Source organism: Pelophylax lessonae, assembly GCF_965119305.1.
Source record: "Pelophylax lessonae genome assembly, chromosome: 9".
Taxonomy (NCBI): Eukaryota; Metazoa; Chordata; class Amphibia; order Anura; family Ranidae; genus Pelophylax; species Pelophylax lessonae.
This window is the reverse complement of record NC_138776.1, coordinates 47,852,690-47,872,956: the sequence shown is the minus strand read 5'-3', so window position 1 is coordinate 47,872,956 and position 20,267 is coordinate 47,852,690.

Sequence of the window (20,267 nt, the reverse complement as noted above, 5' to 3'; positions counted from 1 at the left end):
TACTGTGATTGAACCCAGGAAAGTAGCCGAGTGCTCAGAGCAGGGGGAGGAGGTGGGTCTTGTCTCTGCTACTCCAAAGACTGCAAGTAATGTTTCAGGCTCCTTGTCAGCAGGTGTAGCTGTGTCTAAAGACAATGCTGTAATTACTGGTATGTCTGGGAGGAAAACCTATGCTGGTGCTGCTGCAGGATCTGGGAGGGGGGTGCAAGCAGGGAAGGAGCATGGAAATGTTTTATCTTCCTCATTATTTAAAAGGAGGAATGTTGTACAGTTGCGATGGGAGGGAGAGGGTATTCTGCCATATAGGACAGCTGTGGTGGATAGGATTTTGCAGATGGGGTTTAAACCCGAAGATATCTTCGCCCTGATCAGTCCAGCCGGCTCCTATGAGTATGATTTGTCCTTTATCTGTCCTGAGCCTTTGGACATATTTTGGGAAAAATATGAACACGTGTGTAGGAGCCTGCCGGACTGGAAAGGGTTAATCCCCAAGGTTGTATAACGCCAGCCACTTATCTGTATGGCTGAGGAGATATGGAGGCATCCTGAGCCCCTTACAGAAAATTATGGATAATCGAGGAATATGGAGTAATTGACAATGTCATTCAGCATCTGCCATCCTCAGCTTTCCTGGGGAGGGACAGACTGACCATATTATATCCAGGCCAGCCAAAGCTGTGCAATAAGTGTGGGGATAAAGGGCACTTTGCATCCTCCTGTCCAGTAATGAAGTGCTCTCTGTGTCAGGATTTAGGGCATTTGGCAAAAGATTGCAATATTATAAGGTGCAACTTGTGCAATGCGGTGGGGCGTCCTTATAGCCAGTGTCCTGAGGCAGTACACAACCAGCCTGAGCTCATGAGAGAGTTTTTCTGCCTGGACATGGAGGATGCTCAGAGCTCAGCAGCTAGGGTGCCTGCGATTCCCTCTGAGTCTATACCAATGCCCAGTGTGCCTGTGTCTTCCAGTCTGTGGTGCCCCAGTCTGTGCGTTTTCCTAACGTGCCTGTGTCTTCCCAGTCTGTGGTTCCCCAGTCTGTGCCAATTCCCAGTGTGTCAGTCTCTTCCAAGTCTGTGGGGCCCCAGTCTGTGCATTTGCCTAGCGTGCCTGTGTCTTCCCAGTCTGTATGGAAGGTATCGGCAACCGAGAATGTGTCCAATCCTTCTGTGTCTATGTCTTCCAAAATTGCAGAGGCAGCAAGAGGTGCTGAGGCAGGGGCATCAAGTGCAGTGCCAGTCCCCCCCCCCCCCTCGGCATTGCAGGGCTTCTATTAGGGACCGTGGGTTGCAGAGGAATGGGTAGAATGGGGAAGAGGCTGGCCTGGTGGCAGATAAGGTAAGGGAGAGTGGGGGTGAAGGGGAGGGTAAGAGTGGGGAAACTGTTGTTTCCAATTTGTCCAAGGGTGATGTGGAATGGTTGGAGGAGAAAAGGAAGAAGGAAAAAAAAGTGTTCAGCTACCCAAAGTCCTAAGGTTTTGCCTTTGACAAATAAGTTTGGGGTCCTGTCAGATGATGACGATGAATGGGACTCGTTGAGTACAGCATCTTCTATGGATGAGGAGTCCCAGGGTGCACTGAAGAGCACTGTTTCTCCAGGGAGAGAGAGTAGTCAGGCTAAGAAACGGCTGCCTCAATTATCCTCCGTTAAAAGTGGCAACCATTAATGTTGTCCGCTTAAAATAAGTCATAAAATGCATGGTGACGGTGATGTTTCTTAGTCTGGCTCTCTTGTAGGGTTTATGTTGTGCGCAATTTGGTTTATTTATTATGTTCTTGTTTTGTATAGTTATTTTCAATTATTTTGTACATATGTTATTTATTAATTTATTTATTATGGTTTTATTGTATATAAGTTGTTGTTTGTAAGAATTTTGAATAAACAAAATTAACCACTCATAATGGGCACAGCAGCCAGCAGGTGTACAGACCCCAGAACTGAGCACAGGGATGGTGGGAACCCCTCATAATGGGCACAGCAGGGGTACAGACCCCGGGAACTTAACACAGGGATTATAGGAACCCTTCATAATGGGCACAGCAGGGGTACAGACCTGGGAACTGAGCACAGGGATGATGGGAACCCCTCATAATGGGCACAGCAGTTTGCAGATCTGAAAAATCCGTGATATAACTAGTAGCACCCCTGAGACAAGAAGAAACTAGAAGGTGATTTATCTCTCCAGCATCAGGCAAACACTGTAGTACCACTTCTGGGTGGACTGACCCTTTAAGCTAGGGGTATGAATACTTTAATTTCAAGGGGTATGAATACTTTTTCAAGGTACTGTATATAAAGATGAAAGCACCAAGGATATACAGTAAAACCTTGGTTTGAGAGTAACTTGGTTTAAGAGTGCTTTGCAAGACAAGCAAAATTTTCAAATAAATTTTGACTTGATATACAAGCGATGTCTTGATATACAAGTAGCCTCAAGTCACAGCTAAGTATAAAAGAGAAGAGAGGCGCCTCTAAGTGTAGCAATATGGTTAAATTTAATGAAGGTACAATTAGCAACTCACATGGTTGATAATTGGAACAGGCACATCTAAGGATGCAGGCATCCGGGGTAAAGCTGTCCGCATAGACGTCTCCCTCACCGCCATCTACGTCATCCTTTCCATGCTGCCCCTCGCTTTCAGATCGCTTTACTGCAGGGTGGTCTTCCCGGTCAGGATTACAGACTGGCAGCTGGCGGTGCAGAAGATGGTCTATGTGGACAGCTTTACCCCGGATGCCTGCATACCTAGATGTGCCTGTTTTATTCACCAACCATGTGAGTTGCTAAATGTTGTACCTTCATTAAATGGAACCATATTGCTACACTTAGAGGCGCCTCTCTTCTCTTTTATACTCTGTAGCTCCTGCTGGATTTTGCTTCTAATCCCCTTATGGAAGCGGCTATTTGTGGATGGACATTTTATGCAACCTATCGCAATGCTATAATCTTTTTATATGGGCTATAAACTGAAGGACTTATGAATAAATGGTTGTGGAACGAATCATCTGAGTTTCCATTATTTCTTATGGGGAAATTTGCTTTGATATAAGAGTGCTTTGGATTACAAGCATGTTTCCGGAACGAATTATGCTCGCAATCCAAGGTTTTACTGTATTGTTAAGTAAATCTTTCTTCTGAGCTTGCATTGTCCTTTCTCATTTCTGAATGGGACGGTCAGCCTTCATTCACCAGCTGAGCACTGTCAGGGCAGATAATGCGCAAATGCATGCGGTAAGGCCTTAAGACTGCGACAGAGTTACAATGTTGGGGGTGTTTTATCTTTGGATAGGTTTGATATTAGGCTTTGGGTTAAGAATTAATTTTTTGATTTAGGTTTTACAATTATTAGTTTAGGATTAATATTTGATGGTGAAGTTATGCCTTGGAGTTCCATGGGGGTAAAGTTAAGGGTTGGCGGTTGGTCAAGCATCAATTTTATTGTTAGAAATAGGCCCACGGACTCAAGTGGTTGAGTCCCAGAGCTTTTTTTTTCTTTTTTTTGCTTCATAGAGTTCTTGGTTAGAACCTTATGCTTTTTACCATTTGTAGTCTACCCTAACATATTCTATTTTGTTTTCTTGCAACAAAAAGAATAGCAAATTCAGTTGAAAGTAGATTTATACACACATTTGTATTTCCTAATTGTTTTTTGGAAGAAATTGTAAAAAAAAAAAAACTTGTAAACCAAAAAATTTCTTTTACTTTTTCCAAAACGCAGCATTTTGGAAATATATGTACTCCCCAAAATATGAGTCTCAACGTTTTTGACTTAAATTATATCACATAATTGGGATTTCTCTAGTGCTCATTGACAGACGTAGTCCTCGGTGATACAGCACCTTCGGGTTATGTTGCCTCCACAGGAGCAGGACTAGACAGGAAATTAAAAAGCTCTGGCCACACCCTAGGGGCAGTCCCAGAGGGTATATCCTCTCTCTCTCTGCCACAGCAAATCAGTTATTTTCTGTCTAGTTAGGAGTAAGGACCTAGATACCTTGCTGGGATCTTAGGTCCTGGCAAGATTTTTTTTTTTAGACAGCTTTTTTTCTCCAGTGTTCCTGTGAGATCTTCAAGCAAGAAAGCTGAACTGGGCGACGGGCTGGATGTTGAGATCCGGTGGTCACCCCAGTTCAGCCTACGAGCACGTGCAGGCCATAGCTCCGTGCTGGGTCGGCCGCGACAAAGTCCCATTAAAGGACTGACCCCGCGAGTTAAACGTCTCGCTGAAACGCCAAAGACCATGAGTCACGGCGTCCATATCGGTCGACAGCCCTCCCGCCCCGGTGGAGAGGGGTACTGTCAGGAGTTGGTGCCCGCCTGGTTCCGGTATGGTGAGTAGTATGTTCCCCCTTTTCCCCTGACGGGTCTTGTGGTGAACACGGGCCCCTCTCTGTATGGTAAGATAGAGTCCCTCTCTATCCTATAAATGACACAGATCCTCCTACTTTGAGTGTGATTTTATGTGCAAAAAGCCAGGAGGCTTGGTTTGGGAGCTAACAATCTAATTGTATACATGTTAAAAAGATTGTAATCAGTGGCATTCTGGGAATCTTACAGTGATAAGAATAAGCTACCTACCAGTCAGAAGCCACGGACATGTAGACTGCCTTCCTAATCAGATCTCCAGCTATTAGCAGGCCTCCCGTATGGCCATGCGGTCCGCCAGGGCCGGTACCGCCAACCACGCCAAATCCCCATGCAGAGAGAGTGTTGTGTGCCCTGCAGCACACCGCTATTCAGTACAGGCCGCCGCCATTTTTTTTTTGCTGGATCGCACGAGCCGCCATTTTGGCGTAGCCTCGTGTCTCCAGCATGGGGGCGGCCATGTTTGAGGTGATCCAAACACCTCGTGGAGCTAGGGGAGGCGCCGGAAGGCGTGCAGAGGGGCGGAGCCGCCTCCTTTCTTCCTGGGCAGCCAGCCAAAAGACTTCCTGTTTGTCAAGACAGCGCTGTAACCTGTTGCAGTTAAACTCTGAGCATCAAGTGGTGAGCCTGGGGGTCTATCTCTCTCTCTCTCGATCGATAGGGATCCCTAGCAGGTAACACTAAGGGGCTTTTTGTGGCGCTGGGGGTCTGGAAAAAAAAAAAAAAAAAAAAAAGTTTTTTATTTTTGAATTATATTATCCAGGAAGTGACTGGAATTATCATGGACCCTGCCACACATATTCCCCCACCTGTTTCCCTCGAGGGGGCCACGGGACCCGCCGGTGCACAGAGTGTAGAGTCATTTACAGCAATCTTGGAGTCTATGGTGGCTCGGGTGGAGGCGGCCTGTCAGGGACGGGGGTCAAGGAAGCGACCCCCGCCTACCCCTATACTATCGGACACCTCTGACTCTGATTCAGAGACGGTCACTGCAGTTGCAGGTTCCTCTGCAAGGGCTGTTGTCTCAGGTAAAGCCCCCTCAGACAGTGAGGAGGACGTTTCTTCTCCCGCTATAATTCAGGAAGAAGCATTGGTGGACGCACTAGTTGTGGCAGTGCGGGAAACCTTAAAACTTGAGGCTTTACCGGCAGAGGCAACTGAAACAGAGATTCCTTTTGGTACTAATAAGCCCATCAAAACGGTGAAGGTTTTTCCTGTACCCAAGTGTTTCGGTAATCAGATTAAAGGAGAATGGGAGCATTCTAAACGTACCTTTACTATTTCCAAGCGTATGGCTAGACGCTATCCGTTTGAGGAATCCATCATTAAGAAATGGACGGTACCACCAGTGGTGGATCCACCTATTTCCAGGCTGAATAAAGCCACGGTTATTCCAGTGGAGGACACTTCGTCCTTTAAGGATCCGGTGGATCGAAAGATGGAAGCAGAGTCCCGCACCATCTTCTCTCTGATAGGGTCAGCTTTTAGACCAGTAATTGTTATTGGTCTAGTTTCCCAGACACTTACGGAATGGGCGAGAATGGTACGCCAAGACCTTAGGGGAAAAGATATTCCCCAGGAGACATCTGATTTGATGGAACAGATTATACAAGGGCTACAGTTTATCTGTGACGCAGCCTTGGACACTACTCCCTTATTAGGGCATGCATCTATGTCAGCGGTGATCCTCAGACGTGTGCTGTGGTTAAAATGCTGGTCAGCTGACCTAGGTTCCAAAAAGACCTTGACAAATCTCCCTTTTCAGGGGAATCGTCTATTTGGGGCCAACCTAGATGAAATCATTAAGGATGCCACTGGGGGCAAGAGCACTTTTTTGCCACAGGCTGCTAAAGCTAAGGGACCTCGCAACAAGCGAGGACCTTTCTTTACCGCCCATAAAGGGCGCCCGGCTGGTACAAGCGGGAAAGGCAAGACTCCTCCAGGAGGGTTCAAGAAGGGCTGGTCGGACAAGCAGAGGACCAACCCAGCCAAACCCGAAGCAATGGAGTACACAGCCTGAAGGTGCGCCCCCACCCGGTTTCAGGGTGGGGGGACGTTTTCACCGGTATTCAGGACATTAGATCGAGCATCAACCACTACTACCGGTGCGATTCTTCCCTTCCAACATTTAAGTACTACAGGAAGCGGTAGTTACCGTTCCCTGAATAGATTTTTTTCTTTACCTTTTCCTAAGATTCGTCCCTATACCTCACAGGAATCGGATCTGGTTGACCAGATAGGCCAAGAAGCCTCTAGTCGGGTGACTTCGGTCTCTGAGGTTCAACCAGAAAAGATCACCCTTCCTGATAACTATCAGGTATCTGATAAATGTGTGGGAACAGAAAACGACCAGACTTTCTCGGATGGTCGGGGCCAGATACCTCTAGGGACGCCTGGTTCAAATTCTATCAGCGCCAGTGGTCCTAGAAATTCTAGGCTGGCCTCCTCAAGCCGGCCTGGCCGACTTGGACATGCTAGTCGCAGACGTTCCGTGGGAACTTCGTCTCAGGGAGTGTCTGTGGTCTCAAGGACCAATTTACCATCATGCTTTACAGTCGCTGGTTTTAATGGCCTGGCCATTGAGACCCAAGTACTGAAGGACAGAGGTTTGTCTACTTCAGTCATTCCTACCTTTATTAAAGCAAGGAAAGCGACTTCCAGCAAGGTCTATTATCACACATGGAAGACTTATATTGCGTGGTGCGAATCTTCAGGATTTCCTCCACGTACCTATTCGGTGACTCGAATATTGGCCTTTTTGCAACAAGGGGTTGAGCAGAAGCTAGCCTTGAGCACCATCAAGGGTCAAGTTTCAGCATTAGCAATCTTCTTTCAGAAACCTTTAGCTACCAAGTCTTTGGTGCGGAATTTCATCCAGGGGGTGCGGCACCTGGCTCCACCAGTCCGCGCGCCCTTACCGCCCTGGGATCTTAATTTGGTTTTGTCGGTTCTACAGAAACCTCCCTTTGAAAACATCAGGGAGATTCCCTTGCTTACTTTATCCCAGAAGGTGGCCTTCTTGGTGGCTATTACTTCCGCTCGCAGGGTGTCAGAACTGGCTGCATTATCATGCCAGTCCCCATACCTAGTGATTCATAGGGATAAGGTAGTACTTCATCCTAAGCCATCTTTTCTTCCTAAGGTGGTTTCAGATTTTCATCTGAATGAAGATATTGTACTACCTTCCTTGTGTCCTCAGCCCAAGCATCATCGGGAACATGCGTTGCATTCCTTAGATGTGGTTCGGGCAATCAGGGTATACCTGAAAGCTACGGAATCATTCCGTAAGACGGATTCACTTTTTGTGATCACGGATGGCCCCAGAAAGGGTTTGCCTGCATCTGCCGCGACCATTGCCAAATGGATTAGACTAACGGTGGTACAGGCTTATTCTATTAAGGGTCAGAGTCCTCCGTTCCCTGTTAGGGCGCACTCCACTCGAGCGCTCAGTACTTCCTGGGCCTTTCGCCATCAGGCGTCAGTGGTCCAGGTATGTAAGGCGGCCACCTGGTCGTCGGTACATACCTTTACAAAATTCTATAAAATTGATGTGACGGCATCGGCGGATGCCTCATTTGGCCGCAAGGTTTTGCAGGCCGCAATTTGAGGAGACCGGTGGTCTACCTCGAGGGTTTTTTCTGTTTGAAAACATTTTTTCTCTTTTTTGTTGAGTCTCATCATAAGGATGAGCATTGTAAACTTCTGGTTGGCACCGGTTGGGCCTTCTAGATTGGGATTTGATTTTCATTTTCCCACCCCTCATTTGTGATACTGCTCTGGGACGTCCCGAAGGTGCTGTATCACCGAGGACTACGTTTGTCAATGAGCGCTAGAGAAAAATGGATTTTTGTAAAATCTTACCGTAAAATCCTTTTCTCTTAGCTCATTGACAGACGTAGTCCCCGCCCCTCTGTTTTTTGAGTTGGGTTGGGTTAAAATCTCTAAAGACTGCTTTTTCACATAACTGATTTGCTGTGGCAGAGAGAGAGAGGATATACCCTCTGGGACTGCCCCTAGGGTGTGGCCAGAGCTTTTTAATTTCCTGTCTAGTCCTGCTCCTGTGGAGGCAACATAACCCGAAGGTGCTGTATCACCGAGGACTACGTCTGTCAATGAGCTAAGAGAAAAGGATTTTACGGTAAGATTTTACAAAAATCCATTTTTTTTAATGTGATATAGCAAAATAGACAAACTCAACGTGTCTTTTTACTTTAGGCTAAGTTCACACTGACATTAAAAGCAGGCATTTGAGGGGGGTTAAGAACACCCCCCCCCCCAAACGCCTTTGCTAATAGGTGTTGGGACGTGAGGATTAATCTGGGGAGGAAATCTAATTTTTTGTTGTGTTGTTCCATTAAAAAAAAAAAAAAAAATATATATATATATATATATATATATATATATATATATATATATATATATATATATATACATACATATATATATATATATATATATATATATATATATATATATATATATATATAAATAAAATGTAGGTATGTATATATAAATAAAACCAAAATATTCCATTCCATATTTATCTGCTTTTTCTATTTTTACACTTTTCATTTTTTTTTTTTTTTTTTACATTTTTTCTTCTTCTTCAGGATCTGATTAGGGTCAGTGTAGACCAGATCCTGCCCCCCCCCCCCACCCCCCCATGCAGCAAAAATCCCCTACTCCCAAAAATGAAGTACTAGTCTGCATGCTTACCCTCTAAGCATAGATTTTCCCTCCTCCCAGTACAAATCCACCCCCCTGCCGAAGCCCCCCTTCCAGCACAATCACCCCCCCCCCCCAAATAAATTCCCCTTCCTAGCACAAATCCTCTACCCCTGAAAATGTCCCCTCTGAACACAACCCCCCCCCCCACATTCCAAATTCCCCCTCCCAGCACAAATTCCCCCCCCTAATCCTCTATCCTAGCAAACCCCCCCCCCCCCAATGTCCCCTCCCAGCACGAATGCCCCCCAAACATCCCAACTAGCACAAATCCCCCTCCCAAAAGATGTCCTTTCCTAGCACAAAATCCCCCCTACCATATTACTTTTTCTAGCACAAGCCCCTCAAATCCCCCCTCCTAGCACAAATCCTCCTGCCCCATCCCACCTCCCCTCCTCTCAACACAACCCCCCCCTCCCAATCACCACTTCTAGCGCAACCCCTCCTAATTTCCCCTCCTTGAACAACTCTTACCTCCTGCCACCCCCCCAAATTCCTCCTCCCAACACAAACCCCCTCCCCTAATCTACTTGTGGTGCCTCGGCACCTCACATGTCCCTCCTGCCCACCCCTTGCCCCGGCCCTGCTGTAACAGCTCTACCCAAGCCTCATTTCTGAAGTTCTGTGGCGTCACTCTCATTGTTGCCAATTGTCAGTATTTTTACTGGCAGCCAGTAAAAAACGGGCACTTTTTTCCCTGACAGTAAATGCCAGTGACAGGAAAAGGCTCCCAGTAAAAAATATGGCTGTGACGCTGGGCTCAGAACTGTAAATCCGAGTGCCTGCTACAGTGTGTGTGGGCAGCGCCGGTGGTAGGCAGGTCTGGTGAAGGTGGTGCCTGAGGGTGTCGTGTGATGTCATGGTGCCAGGCACCCAAGCGGAGAGAGACTGTCACTGTGACTTTGGAGGGGACGTGTCGCGTCAGTAAGGTGTCATCATCATCTGTGCTGCTGCACACTGCTGTCACTGTGACTGTGAGAGTCAGTTTTATGTGTGTGTGTGCCGTCCATTCTAATTTCCTACCCCCTGAGTCCTGTGCCTGAGCTACTATCAAAAATAAAATAATATCTACTTTAAATCACATTGCTAATTGCATATTGTACATATTTGTAGCCTAAATACTGAAATTTTCACTTAAAACTGTAATTTTGGAACTTTTGGAAATGCCAGCAACAACGTGGCTGTGCCAGTAAATTTTCGGTGTCGTGTGAGTAAATTTTAATCTGGCAGGTTGGCAACACTGGTCACTCCTGTTGTGACTAGTCTCCCGATGTAAACTCAACATGGAAACATTGGGGCTGATTTACTAAAGGCAAATAGACTGTGCACTTTTGAAAGTGCAGTTGCACTCTACAAGGGCTCTTTCACACGGCCGCTCCGTGTGAAAGCTCCGCTGTGGTCCTTTTTTTTTTTTTTCACGGAGCGGATGACATTTCTGTCATCCGCTCCGTATGCCCGCATATCATCCCATCCATTTGCGGATGATATGCGGACATAATGTAAGTCTATGGGGATTGCGGATGTCAGCGGATGACACCGCTGACATCCGATTTTCCTTCCTTTCCGTTTTTTGAACGGAACAAAAATAGGGTTCTGTTCCGTTCCAAAAAACGGAACAGAACTGAAAGGAAGAAAATCGGATGTCAGCGGATGGTATTCCGCTGACATCCGCAATGCCATAGACTTACATTATGTCCGCAAATCATCCGCAAAAAAATAGGAAGATTTGCGTACATACGGAGCGCCCATGTGAAAGGGCCCCAAGTGTAGTTTTCCACAGCTTAGTAAATGAGGTGAGGCTTCACTTTACAAAGAACAACCAATCACATGCAAGGAAAATAAGAACAAAAAAGCATTTTTGCTTGCACATGATTGGATGATGGAAGTCAGCAGAGCTTCTGCTCATTTACTAAGCTCTGGGGCAACTTCACTTTCAAAAGTGTACAGTAAATTTGTAGTAAACCAACCCAATTGTGTTTAGAATGATTAGCAAAAGTGCTCCTAAAAAACACTGTGTAGCAAGCCGTTTCAGCTCCTGGGCTTAGTGCTGGATGTCTGAACTCTGAGCAGGACCAACTAACCACTTTACCACCGGAGGATTTTCCTGCTTAACGTCCAGGCCACTTTTTGCAACTTGGCACTGCGCAACTTTAACTGACAATTGCGCGGTCATGCAACCCTGTACCCAAACAAAATTTATATCCTTTTTTTCCCACAAACAGAGCTTCCTTTTGGTGGTATTTGATCACCTCTGCACTTTTCATTTTTTGTGATATTAATAAAAAAAGAGCAAAAATTTTGCGAAAAAATTGACATTTTCTAATTTGACAGTTAAAAAATATCCAATATATTCAATTTTTGTCATATATTTAGGCCAAAATATAGTTAGCTACATGTCTTTGACAAAAATATTCTCAATGAGCGTATTTTTAACCGCTTTAAGACTGGAAGATTTTACCCCATTCCTGACCAGGCTATATTTTGGGATTCGGCACTGCGTTATTTTAATGGACAATTGCGTGGTCGTGCGACGCTGTACCCAAATTAAATTTATGTCCTTTTTTCCCCACAAATAGAGCTTTCTTTAGGTGGTATTTGATCACCTGTGCGATTTTTAATTTTTGAAAAAAAGAGCGACAATTTAAAAAAAAAAAAAAAAAACAATATTTTTTACATTCTGATATATAACATTCCCCCAAAAAAATGTAAAAATCAAAATTTTTTTAACACTTTACGCCAATTTGTTTTCTACTACATATTTTTGGTAAAAAAAAAATCACAATAAGCGTATTTTGATTGGTTTGCGCATAAGTTATTGCGTTTACTAACTATGGGAAAGACTTATGTCACTTTTATTGTTTATTTTTTTTACTTGTAATGGCGGCGATCTGCAATTTTTTTTTTTTGCGGGACTGCAACATTGTGGCGGACAGATCAGACCCCTAACTGACATTTTTGACACTTTTGGGGGGACCAGTGACATTACTACAGTAATCAGTGCTAAAAATATGCACTGTTACTGTAATAATGACACTGGCAGGGAAGGGGTTAACTTTATTGGTGATCAAGGGGTTAAATGTATGCCTCATGCTTACTGACGTGTGTGGGGGGAGGGGACTGTGTGACACAGGCACAGATCGCAGGTTCAGCTATGCTGAATCCTGTAATCTGTCACTGTCTGTCACATAGGAGATCCGCCCGCTTTGTTTACACAAGTGGGTGGATTTTCTTACTCGATCCCCGGCGATCGGGGAAGAGCGGCGGTGATCACCGCCTCTCCTCCCCTGGCCCGACTCTGGCTTTGTCTGAATACAGCGGAAGCGAGCCTCCGGCGGCGCGCGCGCGCCGCCGAGAGAGGGGGGAGTCTGGTGACGTAGGTCTACGTCGCCAGACGATAACGAGCCACTTTGCCGCAGTACCAGCTCAGTGAGCGGTCGGCAAGTAGTTAAAGACACAAGTTAGCAATCAAAAGGATGCTGAGACAAATAGCCGCCATTTTTAAACTGCACCTGGGACTCAACTAGTTAATTAGAATCTGAAGGTACAATCTTCTTTAGATTTACTAAAGCGGTAAAAAGATTTATATTCACCTCTGAAGGTCAGGGAGATGCTGGACACACTTTAACTTTGTAACTTTTCAAAGTCCTGTGCCGAAAACCACCAGGACAAAATGTAAATGTATTGACCACAATGGCTGCTCCCTCAACTAGACTGGCCATAGACTAACACAGCACAGTGAAATGGATGTTGTAAAGCAAGTCTACCAAACATTGAGGTTATTTCACCCAGTCCATTTATAAATAGAGATTCCCCTTATCAGAAATAAGGCCAATTAAGCTCAGGATGAGTGTGTGATTAACAAAGACTGCTCTTAATACAAACAAAATCCATTCTCATTTGAAAAGAGCAAATGCAGTCAATGCTGCACTCTCACAAATGTCCAACCAGCCCAGAAAAGCATGCACAGATCCCCCACCGTACCGTCCTCCTTTTCGGCACCTTCCAGACTAAACTTCTTCCAGGCTTGGATCAAAAAAAAGTTTTGCTCCTTCAAAACTCTAATGTGATTTTTATCTCTCAGGCCTGAAGTGAAATAATTAGCCAACTCTACCCACAATATTTCAGTTATCTGAGGCTGTCAGCAAGCTGCACCATGTACTGGTTTCCTAAATGTCCCAGTGACACATGTGAACAGATGGTGGACAACAGAGTTTCAACTGGCCTGGTCATTTTGAAGTCCATGGATGGTCTATAGACCCGAAATAGATACTTCATAATATAGGATAGATAAATCATTTGGGATTATGTGTAAGGAGTCATTAAAAAAGGACCTGCAGCAGCTGGAGCATAAAGGAGAGGAGGCTGCTGGGACCGTTCTTGGGGAGGAAGCCTGCAAGAGTGGAGAATCAGCTAAGTAAAACCGTTTTTTAAGGCCTGGTTCACACATATGCATTTTTTAGTGCATTTTCAGTTTTGCAGATACAGAGAAGAAACAGTGGTCGTGGGACTTTATGTAAGGTAAGTCACTTGCTGATTAAGATTGTATAAAGTCACAGAATAATAATTGATAATTTATTGGATATTACATGAATGACTCAATGATATAGAATCCAGATAAAAATAGAGGACTTGACATAAAGTAGATACATGACATACATAAATACACTTTATATTATAATAATGAATAAATACATATATAAAAATATATATCATAAAGTCAGCCTCCAAAGGGTATGTCTTCATATCTATGAGCTCTACGCGTTTTGTGGCTCTCCGTCCACTCATCAGGAGCTTAATTAAAAATTATATCTGTAAATATAGACTTATATTAGAATACAAAAATCTCATAAATAGGAGAGGAATATAACAAATTGCTACAAAATATTAATATACATAAAATCCGACTACTTACATATCTGTAACTAAAGTATCAAATAACTATGAGGGGAGAAGAGACCAGTTTTGCAGAAACACACTACATTCCATTTAACATGGTTTCTTATGGGTCACGTTCACATCTGTGTATTTTATGGAACGGGCCAGAGACTTTTCTCTGGTTTTGGTTCCATAGATTTTATGGATAAAAACATGTATTAAAAAACGCAAAACGCACCTGGAATATGCAAACTGCAACCTGCATAGGTGTGAACCAGGCCTAAATGAACATTTGACTCTTGCAGTCCAGGGGGCAGCCCCACTGTAAAGGTGCATTTTTGTCCTACCCAAAGTACTTTTTTTTTTTTTTTTTACAAATAAAAAACTTATTTGGACTTGTAAAATATGGACAATGATATCACAGGGAACACCACCCCCAGAATTCCCTGTGCTCATAAAACTTTGCCAAGCACAGGAATTCTGTTAGTGCTCAAATGGTAATTTGGGCACAGGGGAAAGGGGACCATCTTTCCCTTTCTGCTCAGCTGGATGGAAATCGTGGGACATCCTTGCAGGAATCTGGAAAAGTAAATATCAGTTAAACTAGAATATTACCATTATTTGTCATCTGTGTTGCTCTCCTTCTATCCTACTTTTTATACCTACACAAATGGTGAATGTGTGAGAGGTCTGAGGGGGCAACTACCTACTTGCACCTCATGGTGAACTTGATGCAGTGCTAAAGGACCTCAAAACCAGTTCACCATTGAGAGGGCAACCACCTACTTGCCTCTGATGCCGAATTTGGCAAGGGTCTGCGGGACTATAAATCCAGTCCATCAGGGATGGGGCAACCACTTTTTGGCCCCTTATAATCTGAGGAACTCCAAGACCAGTGGAGACCAGGGAGAGGGCAACCACGTACTTTCCCCTCATGGTGAACATGGTATGGGTCAGGGGGACCCTAAAAACAGTTCAGCAGGGTGGGGGCAACCATCTACTTGCCCCTCATGGTGAACCTCTGTGGGCTTCCAACTACAAAACCAGTTCGCCAGGGAAGGGGCAACTATCTACTTGCCCTTCATGGAGAACTTGGTGGGAACCTGAGGGACTCCCAACCAGTACAATAGGGAGATGGCAACCATCTATTTGTCCCTCGTAGTGAACTTGGTGTGGGTCGGAGGGACCCTAAAAACCAGTTCACCAGGGAGGGGGAACCACCTACTTGCCCCTCATGGGGAACTTGTTGGTGGTCTGAGGGATCCGAAAAACCAGTTAATCAGGGAGGGAGCAACCACCTACTTGCTCTTCTTGAGGGACAGGTGAGTGGTAAATAAGAAATAGCCGCACTCCAACTTGAAGGTGAAAAATATAAAATCTGTTTTATTCGTACCCAACCTGGTTACGACTAAGCGGACGTTTATCCGTGAAATGCGTCAACTACTATGCGTTCATCTCTTGTCTATGACTGTATTATGGATACACTTTGTATTGATTTTATCTTTTGGATACGAATAAAACAGATTTTATATTTTTCACCTTCAAGTTGGAGTCCGGCTATTTCTCTCTATACATTACAGTTGCCTGGACTGCGCACCTTATTTTGATGGTTGGGATTACCTTATCACTGGAGCGGTTCTTTTGCCCTTTCTGCTGATCTGTGAGTGGTAAATAAGCCCTCCTTTGCTGGCTCCCTTCCTGGGGTTGGGCCCATTAGCATCTGGCCCCAGTGCTTAAGAGGGGCCACCTATATTTTTTTGTTGGGGGGCACAAGTCAGTAAATGAAAACAAGGTATAACAGTCCAAACAATATTCAGATCACATAGAAACATACCAAAAATGTGGAGTAAAGTATAATAAACACAAAGGATAGAGCTATATCTGACTGACACTGGAGCATTCAAATACCCCAGGGGGGCAAAAATAGCCATTGGGCTACACAGTAAAGGCAAAGTTGACTTGAAGTTGTATAATACTATGAAAAACTCCCTACTACAAGGCTGATTCACCCATGTTCCTATCATCCTGCCTATATATAGAAGATCTGTGTATACATTATCCTACACACGTCTGAGAACACAGCAATTTTCCTGAGTGGTGAATCTACATGCACTCCATTACAATAATGGTGGCCATCACTCAGATCACTATGTATGCGCTCATTAGCAATGAGTGGGCGGCAATAGAGTGTTAAAACCAGTATTCAGCTTAAAAAAAGAGAAGCGTAATTATTTACTTATACTTTTTTTTTAGAAAATGAGTAAAATTCACTCCGAATATATAATAACCAAACAAATTATATTAAAAGCAGGTAATGGAGAATCTGAAACGGATATTATTTCGAAAACTTTTAACTTGAGTGAATAGCTGACAAAATAATAAAGTATTAAGTGCTGCAGTTACACCACTGTGTTCTTGTAGTTAAGCAATAGAATTTGTAGAAAAAAAAGAAAACTTCATATGTAGCTAAAGCCGAACTCCATCCTTCTCTTCAGTCTTGCAGAGTTGTATAGGCTCCTCTCCTATACTGATATTGCTTACTCTAATTTCATTCTAATTGGGGAAAATCCCCCCCCCCCCAATGGGGGTCACAGAGAAAATCAAAACTGGATAGAAATATAATTTCTTACCCACTGTATAGAAAACCTTGGGAAACATTTGCTGGATTCAGTCTTTCAGTTGTTGTAAGGGAGCCGGCACAATAATTCCATATAGATGTCCCCACCTATCCATTTTAGCCAATGTCACTTTGTGTTACCTGTGCCCCTAATTTCTTATTACTTCCTGGTCTCGAGAGAGATCCTGGTGTACTTCAAGGAGAAAATACACTGGAGAGAGAATATAAAAAATGATGGGAATAGTTCACTTGTTGCATACCTACTGTATACCTCCAAATAATTGCTTTTCAAAACGTAAAATATAGAAAAAAGGTCTCATTGCAAACAGGAGTCGTATGGTGCCCTTTAACAGCAGTGGCAGCATTTTGGGGACCCTTGGATCTTCATGCACAAGACAAATCTGTCCTTTCAGGTTCCCCTATCTGCATGTTCCTATGTTGCGAGGTGGATATTGCACTATCCCACTCAGTGCCATCTTAAGAGCATTAAAGCGCCCCAGGCAATGCAGTGCACTGGGGCCCCACCTACACATTCACCCACGAGAATAAAAATGTAAATTATCGATAAGGAGATATTTATTGGTACAGCAGTGCCAGGCTAATGACTGCTTCCAAGTTCGGCAGCTGGGCCCGATGAACACACACACCGACGGGAGTCAGACTCGACTGTCCTGTGTGCCTGTTCCCATGGAGGCGGACAGGCATTCCTGCAGTTGTGGGCTCCCCCTCCATGGCTCAAGTGGCCTGACAGCAGCGCAGGGCCGACAGTCGCTTGCCACCTGCTAAGTTCGGCGGTGGGATGCACACGGGAATCAGGACTAATGCTTGGCAGGGGATGGGTCGCTGGGCAGGTGGGGCACCCCCGGGCAACTTCCCAGCGTGCCCATTCGGTAAGATGGCCCTGGTCCCACTATCCTTCATCAAGCATAAAGGCACCTCAGGACAGCACACAACCTAATTGATTATGCTGCTCATTACAGCACATTCCTTGAAACCATTTTGCAAAGACCTAATGTATGATAGGACTTTATTTGAACCAGGGCCAGTGCTACCTATAGGCAAGGTAGGCGCTGACCTAGAGCGCACATCCGTTGGGGGCGGCTTCACCCTCCGCAGGTTAGAGATACGTTCGTGAAAAAAACAGGGAGCTTTACTCTCGTCCCCGTCCGGGTCCATCATTTTCAATGGACGGGAACAAGGCAAGCTCCTGTGTCGATCCAGCCACTGTCATTCTGCTGCTGCTCCCCACTCTCCCCTTCTCTCTCCAGGCCACTTGGTTTGTTCCAGATCTTGGCTCAGGTGGGGGGCAAGGCGGTTTGCTGACGTTTCGGGAGGAGAGAAGGGGTAAGGCGGAAGGTGGCCCAATGAAGGGCTTGGCTCGGGGGACGGGACAGTCCAATAAAGGGCTCTGCTCGGCTTGGGGGGCAGGGCGCCCACTGAAGGGCTCGGCTTGGGGGGGGGCGGTCCACTGTAGGGCTCAGCTCGGGGGGGCAGGGCAGGCTGCTTTTTGTGGAAAAGGCGGCTTTTCCACAAATTTAAAACATACTGCAAGGAGGGGGAGCGGGAAGAGAAGAGGATCCATTCCTGCCCTCAGTGCCCTGGACTGCACCAGAAACATACCACAGACAGACTGCTCTGCCATCTGCTGAAAATAAACCTGCAGGGGGTCACTGCTGTAAGAGGGGAGTAGGAACCCTAAGATAAGAGGATAAAAGTTTCCCCTTATATCAGTGCCCCTACTCCCCTCTTACATCAGTGTCCTCCCTTACTATAGTGTATGCTATGTATGCTGATGTAAGGAGGGGGGCTCTGGTGACCAGAGATCCTCCCCCACATCAGAGTTTCCCTTTACAACAGAGTTCCCCTTTAAATTAGAGTCTGCAGAGTTCCCCCTTTCGCTGTCCTTACACTGTGACGATGCAGACGGATGTAAAGGGGAACTCTGTGGATTGTCATGTAAGGTGGAATGCTGCAGACTCTGATGTAAGGGGGCTCTGGTGATCAGAGACCACCTTACATCAGAGTTCCCCTTTACACTAGCCTGTCTATATACTACCCTAGCCTGTCCATATACCTATACATATATGACCATGGCTGGAGTGACGAAGGGAGCCGGTGCCACCACTATGTGTCTTCATGCCGTCTTTGCTTCCTGAGAAACTTTTGGTGACCCTTTCAAACTGAACACAAATCGCATAATGACTGTATCATGTAATCTTGAAAATAATAAAATTAACTTTTAATGGCTATAATGTATTTAATTGCTTAATGTTTCCGACATGCTGCATGAGTTCATCAGGGCTAAAAGTGTCTTGAGGCTGATTTTGGTTTGTGCTGCAGTGTCCAATAATAGTCAGCCACCAATGATGGAGTCCAGTTGCCCTGCATTTCACTTTTCATTGTGGCAATGTCCTACTGAAACCATTTACCAAATTCATTATTGACACCAAGATTTCCAGGGAAGGAATCCAAGTGTGAATGCAGAAAATGAATACTTCATACTGCACTCCATGGTCTTGTATGACTATGCTGTAAGAAGTTTGCCAACCAACTGAATTTAGTTTGGTGCTCTGTAGTTGTAGTAGAAAATTCTTGATGACATCCCTGAATGATTCCAGGCTTGATTCTTTGGCTCCACTAACAGATCTGAAGGCCTAATTCACACTTATGCAAATTGGATGTGGTTTTTCCTGCATCCAATTCGCATGACAGGAGACTGTGACCGGCTCTCAATGGAGCCGGTTTACACACCTCCGGGGCAGCTGCCGTCCGCACTGGAAAAGGGTCCTGTGAATCTTTAGCTCTGTTTCATGTAAAAATTCAGGCAAAAATTCTGACCTGATTCACATCTGAAAGGGAGAACAGGGACACACTGGACCCCCTTCTGTGAGCCGCAGCCCAGCTAGTGTAAACCCAGCCTTAGACCGCTATATATCTGATGACCAAGAACAATACATCTCTTCAAGTGTTACTAAACCCAGGAGCCTGCATTCACTATATCTGGTCTCCCCAGGATCCTGCAGTCACTATATCTGGTCTCCCCAGGATCCTGCAGTCACTATATCTGGTGTCCCCAGGACCCTGCATTCACGATATCTGGTCTCCCCAGGAGCCTGCATTCGCTATATCTGGTCTCCCCAGGAGCCTGCATTCACTATATCTGGTCTCGCCAGGAGCCTGCATTCACTATATCTGGTCTCCCCAGGATCCTGCATTCACTATATCTGGTCTCCCCAGGATCCTGCATTCACTATATCTGGTCTCCCCAGGAGCCTGCATTCACTATATCTGGTCTCCCCAGGACCCTGCATTCGCTATATCTGGTCTCCCCAGGAGCCTGCATTCACTATATCTGGTCTCGCCAGGAGCCTGCATTCACTATATCTGGTCTCCCACAGTACACAGTACATGGAAATGCAATTTTTTTAGTAAATATAAACTGCTAAATACCTTTTCTCATCAGCAGTATATAGCAGTCTTGTTACTTCTATCAATGTCTAGTTAATGTTTTAATATTTTGTTTTATTTCAGGTACTTTTATAGCGTCAATTTATGCAGCACTTCACATATACATTGTACATTCACATCAGTCCCCGCCCTCAAGGATCCTAAAATCTAAGGTCCCTAACTCACATTCATACACACACATAGTACAGCCAATGTAGACCGGATCCAATTAACTTACCA